This window comes from Pongo abelii, chromosome 14, assembly GCF_028885655.2.
Source record: "Pongo abelii isolate AG06213 chromosome 14, NHGRI_mPonAbe1-v2.0_pri, whole genome shotgun sequence".
Taxonomy (NCBI): Eukaryota; Metazoa; Chordata; class Mammalia; order Primates; family Hominidae; genus Pongo; species Pongo abelii.
In genome coordinates this window covers 84,513,725-84,530,662 of record NC_071999.2, presented here as the reverse complement: position 1 = coordinate 84,530,662, position 16,938 = coordinate 84,513,725, and the positions used below count along the sequence as shown (strand labels likewise).

The 16,938-nt window shown below is 37.3% G+C and overlaps 1 long non-coding RNA gene across 1 annotated transcript in view; it reads left to right on the top strand.

Annotated features, from left to right (window-relative positions):
* The window catches only part of LOC103892266 (uncharacterized), a 56,742-nt gene extending 40,852 nt beyond the window's left edge, over positions 1-15,890 (top strand). Inside the window, exons 2-4 of the long non-coding RNA XR_008512767.1 lie at positions 11,810-11,877; positions 13,896-14,069; positions 14,578-15,890. This is a non-coding gene — a long non-coding RNA (uncharacterized LOC103892266). The remainder of the gene's footprint in view (positions 1-11,809; positions 11,878-13,895; positions 14,070-14,577) is intronic.
* The last annotated feature ends 1,048 nt before the right edge of the window (positions 15,891-16,938 follow it).

The window sequence follows — 16,938 nt, the reverse complement described above, 5'->3', positions numbered from 1 at the left end:
TTTGAGTCCATTAAACCTCTTTTTCTTTATAAGTTACCCAGTCTCTGGATACCTGAGTTCAGGAGTTTGAGACCAGCCTGGCCAACATGGCGAAACCCTGTCTCTACTAAAACATACAAAAATTAGCTGGGCGTGGTGGCACATATCTGTAATCCCAGCTACTCAAGAGGCTGAGGCTGGAGAATCACTTGAACCCAGGAGGCGGAGGTTGCAGTGAGCCGAGATTACGCCACTGCACTCCAGCTTTGGTGATAGTGCGAGATTCCATCTCAAAAATAAATAAATAAATAATAAAAAATCAAAAAGATAAAAATGACCCAGTCTCAGGTATGTCTTTATTAGTGTGAAAATGGACTAATGCAGATGGTTAACATCATATTTCATTAGGGAATTGCAAATTAAAACAACAATGAAATATCTCTCCCCACTTAATATAGTGACTAATATCCAAAACACTAACACCACCAAATCCTGAGAAGGATGTGGAGCACCAAGAACTCTTATCCACTGCTGGTGGGAATGCAAAATGGTACAACCTCTTTGAAAGATAGTTTGGCACCTTCTCACAAAGCTAAATATATTCTTACCACATAATCTGACAATTGCACCCCTAGATCTTTACCCAAGTGAACTGAAAACCTATATCCACACAAAAATTTGCACAAGAATGCTTATATTAGCTTTATTCATAATTGTCCCAAACTGGCAGCAACTAAGACATCCTTCAACACCTGAATGAATAAGCAAACTGTGGTACATCTATGCACCATAGATGGAATATTATTTTGTGCCACAAAGAGAAGAAGGAATCTTAAATGTATATTGTCATGTAATCCTAGCACTTTGGAAGGCTGAGAGGAGTGGATCACTGGAGCCCAGGAGTTTGAGACCAGCCTGAGCAACATGGGGAAACCATGTCTCTACCAAAAAAAATAAATAAATACAAAAATTAGCCTGGCATTGAAGGTGCACACTTCTCAGCTACTCAGAAGGCTGAGGTAGGAGGATGGCTTGGGTCAGGCATGCAGAGGTTGCAGTGAACCAGCTGAGATTGTGCCACTGCACTCCAGCCTGAGCAAGAGCCAGACTCTGTGTCAAAAAACAAAAACCAAACAAACAAAAAAACAAAGGCAATCAGTCTGAAAAAGCTACATAGTGTATGACTCTAACTACATGGCATTCTGGAAAAGGCAAAACTATGGAGAGAGTAAAAAGACCAGTGGTGGCCAGGAAATGGGGTTGTGAGTAGCGAGCACAGAGGATTTTTTAGGGTGGTGGAATTACAGGCATTCCTTATTTTGTTGCACTTTGCTTTATTGCATTTTGTAGATACCGTGCTTTTTACAAATTGAAGGTTTGTGGTAACCCTGCCTCAAGCAAGTCTACAGGTGCCATTTTCCAACAGCATGCTCACTTCATGTCTCTGTGTTACATTTTGGTAATTCTCATAATATTTTAAACTTTTTCATTATTAGTATATGTGTTACGGTGATCTGTAATAAGTGATATTTGATGTTACTATTGTAATTGTCTTGGGATGCCATAGACCATCCAACCACAAAACCATAAACTTAATTGATAAATGTTTTGTGTGATCTGACTGCTCCACCAATAAGCCCTTCTGCCATCTCACTCCTTCTCCTGGGGTCTCTGACAGATGACAGTATTGGAATTAGGCCAATTAATAACTCTACAATGCCCTTAAGTGTTCAAATGAAAGGATAAGCTGCATATCTCTATTTAAAATCAAAGCTAGAAATAAGCTTAGTGAGGAAGGCATATCAAAAGCCGACACAGGCTGAAAGCTAGGCCTCTTGCACCAATTAGCCACGTTGTGAATGAAATAAAAAGTTCTTGAAAAAATTTAGAGTGCTACTGCACTGAGCACACCAATGATTAAAAAAAACAAACAAAACAGCCTTATTGCTGATATAGAGAAAATTTAATAGTTGGAATGGAAGTACAAACCATCCACAGCATTCCCTTAAGTTAAAGCCCAATCCAGAGCAACGACCTAACTCTCATCAATTCTATGAAGGCTGAAAGTGGTAAGGAGTTGCAGAAGAAAAGTTGGAAGCTAGCAGAGATTAGTTCATGAGGTTTAGGAAAAGAAGCCATCTTCAAAACCACAAAAGCACAATGTGAAGCAGCAAGTGCTGAATGTAGAAGCTCCAACAAGTTATTCAGATCTAGATAAGAGCATTGATGAAGGTGGCTACACTAAACAACAGATTTTTGTTGTAGATGAAACAGCCTTCTCTTGGAAGCAGATGTCATCTAAGACTTTTATAGCTAGAGAGAAAAAGTCAAAACCTGGTTTCAAAGCTTCAAATGACAGGCTGACTCTCTTCTTAGGGGCTAACGCTGCAGGTGACTTTAAGTTGAAGCCAATTTCCCATTCTGAAAATCCTGGGACCCTTAGGAATTATGCTAAATCTACTCTGCCTGTGCTCTATAAAGGCAATAACAAAGTTTGGATAACAGCACATCTGTTTACAGCATGGTTTACTGAATTTTGAAGCCGCCCACTATTGAAACCTGCTTCTCAGAAAAAAGATTCTTGAGATTTCTTTTTTATCTTTGCTCATTCATAATGCACCTGATCATCCAAGACCTCTGATGGAGATGTACAAGGAAATTGATGGGTTTTTCATATCTGCTGACATAACCTCCATTCTTCAGCTTGTGGATTAAGAAAAAATTTGACTTGTAAGTCTCATTATTTAATAATTTTGTAAGCTATAGCTGCCATAGATAGTGCTTTCTCTGATAGATCTGGGCAAAGGAAATTGAAAACCTTCTGGAAAGGAGTCACCATTCTAGATGCTATTAAGAACATTCATGATTCATGAGGGAAAGTCAAAATGTCAACATTAACGGGAGTTTGGAAGAACTTGATTCCAACCCTCACGAATGACCTTGAGGGGTTCAAGACTTCAGTGGAGGAAGTAACTGCAGATGTGGTGGAAACAGCAAGAGAAGTAGAATTCGAAGTGATGCCTTGAAGATGGGACTGAATGTGGCTGCAATATCATGATAAAACTTGAACAAATCAGGAGATGCCTCCTATAAATGAGCGAAGGAAGTTGTTTCTTGAGATAGAATTTACTCCTGGAGAAAGTGCTGTGAGAAGTGTTGAAATTACAACAAAAGATTTAAAATATACATAAACTTAGTTGATAAAGCAGTAGCAGGGTTTAAGATGATTTTGAAAGAAGTTCTGCTGTGGCTAAAATGCTATCAAACAGCATCACATGCCACAGAGAAATCTTTCATGAAAGAAAGAGTCCATCAATGCAGCAAATCTCATGGATATATTATTTTAAGAAATTGCCACAGCCACCCCAACCTTCAGCAAGAAATTGCCACAGCCACCCCAGCCACCATCCTGATTGGTGGGCAGCCATTAACATCCAGGTGGGACTCTCCACCAGCAAAAAGACTATCATTCGCTAAAGGCTCAAATGATTGTTAACGTTTTTTAGCAATTAAGTATTTTTAAGTTTTGCACATTTTTAGACATAATGCTATTTCACACTTAATAGACCACAGTATCATGTAAATGTAATATTTATATGTGCTAAGAAACCAAAACATTTTTTGTGACTTGCTTTATTGAGATATTAACTTTATTTCAGTGGCCTGAAACCAAACCCTACTGAACATGCCTTGATATGCCTCTATTCTGTCTGACACCGTAATGTTAGATACAGAACTTTATGCATTTGCAAAATTCACAAAACTGTATAACACAAAAAGTGAACATTAATGTAAACTATGGATATTCATTAGTAATAATAAATATCAGTTTATCTGTTGTAACAAATGTACCACACCAATGCAAGATGTTAATAATAGGGGAAACTGGGGGAAAGGGGGAAAGGAAAGCATTATAGGAACTCTCTATCCTTTCTGTTCAACTTTTCTATAAACTTAAAACTGCTTTAAATATGAAGTCTATCAACTTTTTATTTCTAAAAATATTTTATCAAATTACAATTATATTAGTAAATAAAGTGGAAAGTCTCCTGGTCGGATTGATTTGGTAAAATTATAAAATTAAGTAGTGAATATTCTACAGAGAGAATACCATGTAAAATCTAATGCTAATTGAACAGATTAACCCTTTTCCATGCCCCCACTACCCCGCCGTGACCCATGCACAGAGTCCATATTGTTGAGTTAAGGCTTAATGAAGACAATTAGGAAAGAAGATTTCACAAACAGTGGGGGAGAGAGATTGTTTCAGTAACCTGTTAAGGTAAAATAACAACTGAAAAGTCATTTTTTTAAATGTTTGATAGTTGTGTTAGTCCATTTGCTTTGCTATAAAGGAATACCTGAAACTGGGTAATTTATAAAGAAGAGTTTTATTTTGGCTCACAGTTCTGCAGGCTGTATAAGCATGGCACCAACATTTGCTTGGCTTCTGGTAAGGCCTCAGGAACCTTACAATCAGGTGGAAAGCAAAGGAGGAGCAGGTGCATCACATGGTGAGAGGGACCAACATGAGAGAGGGAAGAGGTGCCAGGCTCTTTAAACAACAATATCTTGCCTGAGCTCATACAGCGAGAACTGCCTCATTACCACGAGGATGGCACAAAGCCATTCATGAGGGTTCCATCCCCATGACCCAAACACCCCCACCAGGCCCCACCTCCAACAATGGGGATTTGGGTGGGGAAAAACATCTAAACCATATCACTAGCTAACTGATGCCTTTCATCCAATTGAATCTGTACTCTTTGTAAGTCATTGACACAAAGTCATACATAAGTATGTACTCATATTCTTATAAATCATTTGCAGATACCTTAACATTTTAGCTATCCTATCTGAGTAAAATAACTAATAAGTGGAGTCAGATCCAAAGAGAGGAAGTGGGATTCTGGGGATGTGGGGTTGGAAGAACACTATTGATTGATGTAATATTGGTCAGAGGGCCCTACTGAGAAGTCATCAATGGTTAAATTTCAGCCTTGGAGGCATATTGAGTAGTGGACCTCAAGGGGTCAGCCCTGCACCTGGTGTTGTTTAATGTTTTCACAAATGACTCCAATGATGGCCTTTAGATTGTGTTTCTTAAGCTGGCTCATATTCTGGTAAAAATAATAATTCATAACCCACATGATATAGTGGAGAAACAGAGATGCTTAAACAGATTGCTATACAGAGGGAAAGTGTAAGGAAAATTTATTTTAGAAAACAGATTCCCTGCACATACATGCAGTGGTCCTGCACAAAATCTTTACCCAGGCCTTGCCCTCATTTGTTTGGCTGACTTGTTTCTAGGAGAGCCTGAGCAGGTTTTCTATTCTCCTGAGTGAAACCATCAGACTTTTCTTGAGGGATTGACCCTCTAGTGAAAAGCATGGAGAGGACTGGGCCAGGGAAAGATCCTCAAATAATCCTTACATGTAAGTTGGCAAAATCTTTAGCCTCTACCTTATTGTTAGCTATGAATAGCAGGGATGCAGGTACCTCAAGAGACCAGCTGAGATAAAGAAAGTTCATAATGCCCACAATTAGTTTGATGACACAAGTGAAAATCTTATAAATTATGATATTGAATTGATTAGCCTATAAATATATACTTTTTATGGTTTAAAACATTATGTATAGTTTTTTTTACTATACTGCATTACACAGTGTAATATATATTACACTATACTTATTAATAGGATAATAATAAGTGCTATGGGAATTCAGAAAATTTAAAAAATAACTATTATGAATTAAGAAGGACAAAGAAGGCCCCACTGTACAGCTGAACTTTGAAAGAAAGGAAGTACTTGGATAAAACAAGATAGGAAAATTTTCTAAGAAAACGGTAATAAAAATTACACTCTAAAATAGGATTTCTCAAGCTCAACACTTTTAACAACTGGGGCCAGATAATCATTTGTTGTTAAAACCTGTCCTGTGCTTTGTAGGATATTTAGTAACATCGCTGGTCTCTACCACTACATGTATTGGTGTTCTCTTTGCTACAACAACCTAAAATGTATCAGATAGTGCAAATGTTCAGGGAAGTGGGGGTGGAGGGGGAGAGAAAGTGGGGAGGGAGGAAATCACCCCCTACTGAGAACCATTGCTTTAAAGGAGAAATAGTTGACATCCAAAACTTCATTTTCTCAATGAGAAAGTTAAATTACAGTAAGATTAAGTAATTTGGTCAAAGCAAGCAAGATACAGATTCAAGAGTAGAACCCAGGTCTTCTGGCTCCCAGTCCAAACTCTTTTATAACTTAATTCTGCTGCTTTGAGTTCTGGAGACCTGGACAAAGTCAAGGAGAGCAGGTTTGGAACAGTCTGTTTCCAGTAACACCAGGCTCATGGATTATCTTTGAACATACTGTGCATGATAAAAGCGGTAGTTCTCAGTAGGGGGTGATTTCCTCCCTCCCTGCTTTCTCTCCACCTCCACCCCCACTTCCCTGAACATTTGCACTGACTGATACATTTTAGGTTGTTACAGCCAGGAGAACACTAATACATGCAGTGGTAGAGACCAGAGATGTTGCCAAACATCCTACAAAGCACAGGACAGGTTTTAACAAATGATTATCTAGCCTAGATCCCTCAGGAGGCAAGCAGATGATATGTTCTGAATCTCTCAGGACAGAGTGCTTACTACTTCAAGGATAAGAGCAGGATAGCAAGAGGAAGAAGTAGAAGTTTGTGAAGGCAGTGAATCCCCAAAGCTGAAAGTAATTTCTAATTCACTGCTGAGATTTCAGGATATCCACAGTAGATCAACTGATGCTTCAGGGTAAGCAGACCCAATCACCTTGCAATTAAGGTGATAGAGGCCTCCATTTGTTATATAGTCCTAAACATAGGAAATAGAGTTTTCGTAAGTTAATCTGACCCACACCTCAGAAAAAGTGTGTGAACTCTGAAAGCACAGCAATAAAAGAAAAAAATGAACAGGTTAATTTTTGTCAAAATTTTTAAAATTTGTATTTCAAAAGACACTATCAAGAGAGTGAAAAAATAACCCACAGAAAGTGGGAGAATATTTGCACATATCTGATAAGGGATTCGTATCTAGAACATATATAAAACTCTTCCATCTCAAAAGGACACATAAGTCAATTAAAAATGGTCAAAGCATCTGAATTAGCATTTATTCAGAGAATATACAAATGACCAAAAGCATATGAAAAAATTCTCCACACCATTAATCATTAGGGAAATGCAAATCAAAATCACAATAAGATTTTATTAGTGCATTAATAAGATTAATTAGTGCATCACACTAATTAAAATGGCTATAATCAAAAGGACAGACAATAACAAGTATTGACAAGAATGCAGAGAAACTAGAGCCCTCAAATACTTATCTCAGGAATCTAAGATGGTGCAGCTACTTTAGAGAACATTTTGGCTCTTTCTTAAAGAGTCAAATATGAATTTATCACACCACCTAACAATTTCACTCTTAGGAATCTACTCAAAATAAATGAAAATATGTCCACACAAAACCTTGTACACAAGTATTCATAGCAGTATTATTCACGATAGCCAAAAAATGGAAATGACCCAAATGTCCATCAACTGACAAATAAACAAAATTGTGTTATATACATATAATGAAATTTTATCAGCAATAAAAAAGGAAAGTACTGACAGATATTACAAGCTGGATAACCCTCAAAAACATTATACTAACTGAAGCACACACATAGAAGAACACATATTGTATAATTCCTTATATAAAGTGTCCAAAAAAAACAAATAATAAGAGAAACTAAGTAGATTAGTGGTTGCCTAGGACTGGGAGGAAAAAATGGGAAATAACTGTAATTAGGTACAAGATGTCTTTTTTTAGAGAAATATAAATATTCCAAAATTATATTATGATAGTTATACAACTCTGAAAGTATACTAAAGTCTACTAAATTGGACAATTGAAATGGATGAAGTTACGGTATATAGATCATATCTGAATAAAGCAATTTAGAAAATACCTCCTTCAAGATAAGTGAAACAGCAAGACATAAACCGGGAGGAAAGAGTTGTGATATATACGTCTGACAGGACTTGTACTGCACCCCCCACAAAAGTGAATGAAATCTAAATCTTTGAATTTAAAAAGAGTAAGATAAAAGAAGATGACATTCCCAAGAGAACATTTCTTGGTGTGCATCATTCATATGACACAATAGATATTAAGTAGAGATTATAATATTTAAATTAAATGACATGTAGCAACCTAGAAAGTTTTGGTAAGAATCCTTTCTTACAGTGAATATACTTGCAGAACAATCTTTACTCCAAATCAGCTAGTTCCCAGTAACAGTGTCCCAAAAGCAACAACAACAAAAAAGTGTGGCTGAAGTTTGAATAGCAAAACATTGTGTCAAAAGATTGAGTAAGGAAAAAAATAGCATAACTTAGTGTGGTTAGAGAAGAAGGTCTTTAAACAGAAGTGATAGCCTGGCAATTTCTTTGCAAATGCAGAGCATGAAAGATAAGGGGAACACAATAAGCTGCTGTAGGTAGATAATAGCAAAAGGAAAGAAGGTTCACTGCCCTATTCAAAAGCCCACAGTGGGCCTCCGGTTGATGGTGAGACATTCAAGGGCTTCCTTAATATGGCCATCATTCCAGTTTTCACGATGCCGTACGACTGCCACCCCATCCTCTGGGCGCTCTGTACCCCTGTTCTCCATACCTTATGTATTTTCTCCACCTCAACCAAACACCCTTATTTTCCAGTGTGTAATGTCCTCTCCCAATCATCACCTGTTGAAATCCTAGGCAATTTTCCAAGCTCCCTTCTTCCATGAAGCTTTCCTTCGATCTCCTTACTGGAAATAAGTCTCTGTTCTCTCCTCCCACAGCACTTCATCTTTTTCTCCTAGCATTTATCCCATCTCAGTGTTACAGCTCTCTGTATAACTGTCTTCTCTTCCTTCAGTATTATAAACTCCTTCAGGTAAGCAGCTCTGCTTACTCATCTCATACTCCTGCCTACTAAGAGCCCAGAAAACCTTCAGCTCTCAATACATTCTGAATAAATTTCCAACGTAAGGAGTAAAGAAGATTCCATCTTGAAGTAAGCAATCAAATCTACCAAATCTCATCTCATATCAGTTTCTAATAACAGTGCCCAAAGGAACCAAGTGAAATTACCAAATTAGAAGTGATAAGAGGTTGACTCTCTCCAGAAATTTATTGTAATTAGCAAGAGGTAATGGTGTCTAAATAAGATGAAAGAAGATATTTTAAAGATGATAATAACAAAAACTGTAAGTATAACTTTAAAAGGTATTGTAGAAATTGTTTTAAAGATTTAAATTCTAACTTTTTAAGGTGTTATCTATGTAAACAAATTGAAGTAAATAAATCTTGGGTGGGGGAGTGGTGATTAGAAAGAATAGGAAGCAACCTAAAACAAGATAATTATTCTATATAAATTGTTAATTCCATAACAGCATTTAGCAGTAAAGACATAGGAAAGACTTCTAATAATGAAAAGGAAACAAAATATGAGAACACATTCATGATAATAACAGAAAATTATTCGGGAGTACACATTTATTCAATCTGTCAATCAAGCAAACAACCAAAATATTTTTAGTATACTCTATGCCAGAAATGGTGCTAGGTGTAGAAGAAACAAAACACTCTTCATAAATAGGTATGGATATATTAAAATGTCAGCAAAAGTTAGATGTGTTTTAGGTTCTAATGAACACAGTAGAGCACACGTTCAATTCTACCGTTGAAATGACCACATTTCAAGGTAGAAATTACTAGAGTGGTTCAGGAAAGGCTTTACAGAGGAAGGACCCCTCAAGCTGAGCCTGGAACATCTTGAAGGGTAAGTAGGCTGTCACTGATAGGGGTATGAAGAAGGAGAAAAGCTAAAGGCTTCATTTTAGAAGGAAGATTAAGAGCAAAAGCACAAAGCTGAGGAACCATCTATGTGTGTTGGGAGCTACAAATAGATTAATATGTCTGAAATCCAGGACGCAAGGAAACATACAGGAAGAAGGTCTTAGAGTGGTTTGCTAAGCTGAAAAGTTCAGAGTTTGTTAATGTGGACTCTTTGAAGAGTTTTAAGCTGGCCATATACAGGCAGATTTGCATTTTAGAGTAACACTTTGGTGGGAAGGAGGAAGAAGAAGTGGAGGGAAGCAAGACTAGAGAAAGATGTCATTAGAAAATCTAACAGTACTCTAGTCCAGTGATGACGGAGGCCTGGTATGCAGTAGAGAGGATGAAGAGAGGTGACAGATTGGAGATATATTTAGAAAGCTGATTCAACAGGACATGGTGATTAATGGCAAATGGAGAGAAAGAGACAATGAGGAGTCCAGGTTTTTGGCTTAGGCAATTGGGGCATGTCATCTTGTATGGTAGGAAAAATGGAAGGAGGAGTGGTTAATGGGAAGGTGATGAATTCTATTTCAGACATCCTAGGTTTGAGGAAACTGTGAGGACATCTAAGTGGCAATTTCCAAAAGGCAGCTGAATTAATGTGTCTGGAGATAAGAAAAAGGTAGGGCTGGAATTAGACATTTAAGAATCGTCTCATACATTGGTTAATTTAATCCATCAGAGTGAGTGGGATTTCCAAGGTTAGTGTATAGAGTCTGAAGAGAACTGAAAATTCTCTTCAGGAAGGAAGGAAGGAAGGAAGGAAGGAAGGAAGGAAGGAAGGAAGGATCAAACTTCAGACAGCAACCAACACAACATGAAAGAAATGGCTACTTCAAAGGAAATGCTTTTGCAAGTTCATGCCTGCTGTATAATTTTACTCATGCTATTTCCCATCAGTATTTTATCCCTCCTAAATCTAAGTCTAGTAGAACCCTTCCCAACCCTTCCTTATCAACACTTTAACAAATGCTGCCATGAAAAATCCTCTTCTTGGGAGTCTTATTCTATAGGAACAGGTTATGGACAACCTTATCTTTCCCTAAGATGAGAAAAATTCTTTAGAAAATCCCCTGGTGCATGAAAGAAAAAGTGCAAACTCTTTTATCCTCACTACAAAAATTAAGAGCATGCCTATGTCTTCTTTATTCTATGTCACAATTTTTTAAGTACTTCACCCTGTTTCATTAATTCAGTAAAAAGCATTCATTAAGAGTCTGCCTTTTGCAATTAACATGCTGATCTGTCTGTATATTGCACTACAGATTTAAGCAGATGGAAAGTCCTATAATTATATGATTGATAATTTAGGGCTTAGAGGTAAAGCATCTTAGAAAAATCCTTAGATCAGTCCTTCTGAACCACTGTGGTTGTTGGAGTACATTAAAAATATCAAGAATGCCACAATCAAATAATCAGATCAGCAGGGAGATAGAAATTTAAGGTTTGTCTACAAGATAACTATGATTGATCAGGTGAAAGTAAAGAGAATTTAAGACTGATGCATATACAGAGTTTGTTATACCATTCTTTTACTTTTGTTTGCTTGGAATTTTCTGAAGAAAAAGCCAAAAGACAGAAAGAATCCCAAATAGAGAACACAAAAGATAAAAATCAATTTGCCTATTAAATCTGGTCAAAGAAAGAGAGGCAGGATGGTTGAAGGAGACAAAATACAGAGTTGAGAATGTCAGCTCTGGAAGAAACTCATGCATATGAATTGTAGCCCCACAATTTTTCTACCATTATATGCTCTTAGAGGATTTGCTTAACTTCTCTGTGCCTCAGTTTTCTTATCAGAAAAAAATGGTGATAATAACCATCTCTTTGAGGTGAGAATTAAATGAGATAAATTTAGCACAGTATCTGGCACATAAAAAACCACCATTAAATATTAGCTATTTATTATCCCTAACAGACTAGAATGAGGTGAAGCCAGAAAGGAAGAGTCATAATCAGAGAAGAGAGTGATCAAGAATCCAAAATGTATGTTTCATGTTCCACTTGCCATTCAATCCATCCACTAACTTATTTCATCTTTATTATCTATTGTTTGAACCTTAGTTTTGATATGTTATTCCCCCATTTGATGTTAGATCTCAGATTAACCCCATTGGACCTGATACAGCTATTAATAGTTGCTCAGAGGATCTCAACATAGTGTATATATTTAAACTTAGCAAGCGTTCTAAGAGAATCCCTGGGTGACTTTAGTATGCTGCAGCCTTGTGCAAAGGCAGCTGGGAGCATATTGATCAGTAGAGAAGGGCCCCAAAAACAACTGTGTAGGGATGCTGGGAGGGTTGGGTGAGACTACCTAAAATAACTGTACCCTTTAGAAGACAGGGAACATTCTTCTGTAGTTGGTTGTTTCATTCCCAGAATCTAGCACAGTGTCTGTCACTCAGTCGACACCCAATAATTGAATAAACAAACTTGTACTGAGATCCTACAATAAAGAGGTAGGAATCTGTTTCCCAGTATTTTCATTCTGAATGAACTTGAAATTTTAGCTAGAATGAATTTGCTGCAGATCAGTTCAACTAAAGTCCATGAACTGAAAGTTAGCAGAGCCCCTGACTTGCTTGATTTGGATCTAAACTCACAAAATGGAGCTCTTCAAGAACCAGCAAGGATGACTGACAGATGGCAAGAATCTGTGGAGGAGACATAGGCCCTCCCCAAAGACACTGCAACAGCCACACTGGTAGGAACTGCAGCCCCCTGTCTTCAGGGTGACCAGAGCTGCTCAACCTTTTAGCTTCTGTTTACTACAATTTTCATGCTTCAAACTTCTTCATCCCTTCATCAGGAGGGCAATTTCTCTATTTCGTTTCAAGCATCTGTTCTCCATAATGAGCTTCATTTATTCATTTAGAGATGGGGTGTCTCACTCTGTCACCCAGGCTGGAGTGCAATAGCACAATCATAGCTCACAGCAGCCTCTAATTCCTAGGCTCATGTGATCCTCCTGCCTTAGCCTCCCGAGTAGCTGGGACTACAGGTTCATGCCATGCACCACCATGTCTGGCTAATTTTTTTTTTTTACTTTCTTAATTTTTGTAGAGACAGGGGTCTCCCTTTGTTGCCCAGGCTGTTCTCAAACTCCTGGCCTCAAGCAATCTTTTCTCCTTGGCCTCTCAAAATGCTGGAGTTACAGGTGTGAGCCACTGCCTCTGGCCAGAAACTATTTTTAAAACACCAAATTTCATTCACTTTATCTAAACCTGCAATGGAATGACATGCAGTTTTTATTTTAGTCCCTGACTTTTTCTAATCTTAACTTAATTCCTATAATTTTATATTTTTGAGGCTCCCTCTCAGAATATTCTTCTTATTTGCTTGAGCGTTTTAATTTCTTTTTCCTTTTCTTTCCTTCCTACTGTTTTGTTTTTGAATTGTTCCTTGGCCAACAATATTTTTGGTGTAACTATGTGTTCGGGAATGTAAAAAAAAAGGTTTTTCAAATTATCTTAGTTTATATTTCATCCCCTCATGGTAGACATGATTATTCCCTTTTGCAAATGAGAAAAAGGGACCTAAACATTAAATAATTTGTCCAAGGCTTTATAACTGGCAAAGTAGGGAACCAATCCACTGTCTTCTAAAAACATAGGCAGGTTCTGTTTTACCTAGCATCACTGTAAATTGGAAATAGACTTGGAAAAAATAAAATCAATCTTCCATATGCGATAATTCATATAGACAGATATTTAGAAAAAGAAACCCAAAGTATTTCTTTTTGGCTTTCTGGTTCTTTTTCAAAGCAGAAATAGAGTGCTTGTAGGAAACAAATAAGTATTCGAAAGCTCTTCTTTATTTCTCCCTCACTGAGCCAGGGCTGCTTTAAAAAGCGATCCCGTGCCAGAGTTGGAGCCTTCAGTTCACTCAGCAGTGACAGCTTTTATTTAAACTCTGTGGGTTCTATATTCCCTTTTCCTAAGAGCTCTATGTCTCTCCTCATTTGTAATGGTCCATTTTTTTTTTTCTCTCACTTATGCCAGAGACAGAGAGAGCAGGCTCTTAGAGAAATGGGAGAACTACAGCACTGACTCTGCACGTAGGAGGCAGGCAGGAGAGGAGCACCCCAGCCAGAGCTCAACATGCACAAACAGGAAGTGTGTCCAAGGTTTTCTGGAGCTCACAGGAGCCAGGGACCGACAGCCAGATGTTTATCTGTATGTGTCTTAAATTATGTTCTTGAAAGACTGTAGTCAGTTGTGTGACAATCTATAGGAAACCAAACATTTGCACGACTCTACTCTTTTTCCCAATTTTTAAATATTTTTATTTTAAAAACTCATGTAATTAATAGTTTAACTGTGAACCAGAATAACCAATACATATGTATTGTACACATTTTTGTCTCTTAATTATTCACAGCCTAAATAATCTAGATCTAATGACCATTTAGAACCAAAACTATACTGAAAGTTTCCCAACTACAACCATCGCTGACCCAAGTATTGGTCAATTTTCCTAGCTGCTTGCTAGGACATTGTATTGCTGAGGCCATTTTTTACAAAGGACACAGATTTGGCCCTTGAAACATGCAGATAAAAAAACAGATGGATTTTTATCTATTCATTCAAAGTGGGGGGGGAGGGGCCAAGTGATTTGTGTGTTTTGTGTATCTCTATTGGAGAACAATAAGCTGATTGAGAGGGTTTTTTTTTTTTTTTTTAGGAAAGAAAAGCAGACAAACTAAATCAGCAACCATCCCTTTGGATGCCAGCTGACCTCGGGTGGAGATTTAGTGCTAGATGTAAAAGGCTTTGTTTACAGACAATTAAAAACCACATAAATTTGAATTGTCAAAGAAGAAATGGTTTCCAAAGCTTCTAACAGCCTGGTAGCCCCTCCTCAGCCCTGTGCAGGAAAGGCCCAGAGGCAAATACAAAGCCACCAACCCAAATGCCTGTGGAGTTTGCCAGAAAGCCAGATCCTGCTGCTTCTGCTGCTTGTTACTACTATTGAAAAACAAAATCTTATACAGCTTCAAATGTAGGTTCTTTGAGTGCTAATCAAACAGCGAGAAGGCAACAGATGACCATGGAGGAGGTGGCTGCACGAAAGTATGCCACAAAGTATGGAATTACTGCAATTAGGCCTTTCAGCAATCAATGTGTCTGAACCTTTTGTGTACTCTCCATTTTTTCCCACCAAAGGAACTAGGTGCAAAGATTAAAAAGTGACACAAACACAAACGATCGTCAGACTTAGAGCCTGAAATATTCTGAATGTTCTTATCTGTGTATTTTACTTCTTCTCGTCAGCCATCAGGCAAAAAGACTGAAGCTCCAGACAAGAGCAGCTCCATAGGAAAAAACAAAAACAAAAAAACACCCTTCCATGTTTGCATCAATATTTGGTGCTGATGTTGATGAATAAGTAATGATGTGTAGGTGTTGATAACATTTATACACAGCCCTGATTGGTTCTGACACAGGTGCTCTATGGAGGATGAGGTTTACAAGCCGAAAATGGTCAGGGGAAAGCCATGGTTTCGGGCTGTCCCTCACAGATGCGGGATTTTGCACCTGTGTTTGAAGTTGCTCTTTCATTTAGTTTCTCTGTAGAAAAGCCAGGCACAATGTTCAAACTGGGAGCACCTGTGTTTGGGGCCAACTTGGACTATTTTGTGGCCTGAAAGTGGTCTCTTAGATTCATTACTTAAACTTAACAAGAAAACTCTTTTTTCCCCTTGGAGTTTTAAAATTGGGGGTTAAAAAAATTAAGTTATGAACACACATATTAGTCTCATTACAGGACCAAGCATATGCAAAGTGTTGTACAGCTTGCTTACATTATTCAAGGACTTGAATGATAAAAGACAAATGCTATTAAAAATTGGATGAGCCCTGAAACCCTGCTCATCGATTGAAATCTTTGTTTAAATCACAAGGCAATTTTCCTGTTAGGGATGCGACATTTAGGCACCAGAGTCAACTCAAATTTAATACAATCTTATTCTAATTTAAAGGCAGAAATAGAACATTGTTTACAGCTAAATTAAAATTTGGGTGATTTTTTTCCTCTAATAAACTGACAACAATATTGATAGATTCTTCACTTTGTTTAATTGGGTTAAGAACATTAAAAATTCTCCAGTTTAAAATAATAAGTCTTCTGCAACCGTAACTAATCTTTCATTCCCTAAGGTTTGGCCAGTGACAACTGGAGGCAAATCAAGAAGAATTTATCACTTGGAATCATGGCCACAAGTCTTATTAAAAAAATTGCAGGGAGAACAATTAAATGGCATGTTCAAATTCTTTGGACTTGGCATTGGATAAAGGCTAAGCATATGCATTATGTACATCTATTGGTTGCTTTTTTTGTCAAATTTGTAATGTATGTTATATTTCAAAATAAACTATTTTAATTTGTATTAAAGAACAAATGCAGGGGAAATTGATATACTTATTTATCATCAATGTAAAATATAACTAACTGCCTGACCAAAATTCTGCTGATAAATTATGCTGGTAACAGCATTCTGAAGAAACAGATGTATTATTTAGACATTATATCCAAGTGCAGATGTCAATCAAGTAATTATGTATTAAATATATATTGTGTAGTTGGTATCATTAAAGAGGTATGGATAGATAAAATATTATATTAACAATTATCCACAAATAGTAACTGAGTACAAAAAATTGTCAGATTAACACTTGTTTTATTTTTTGTCAATTAGCTAAGCCGATGATTTGAATTCTCCACCCTCTGGCGTCAAGGAAATGCCTTTTCTTTCTTTTCTTTAAACAAAGGATTATTCTTCCTCAAAAGGGGTTTGTCTAGTTCTTTTATTGTTTTATGTCACACAAGGGAAAAATGCTTTTGAGGCATCACTACTGAATTTAGCAGGGATGAGAGTTTACTGCTATATAATCATTAGTCAATGCAGTAGCTGAAACCTTAAACAAAAGAAAACAAACTACAAACAGGCAAGCATCCCCTAAAGGCACATCAGAACACCAGAGAGGGGCGGCATGGATTTCAAACAAGGTTGCCCAAGCATGTGCTAAATATTGCTGCTCTTGA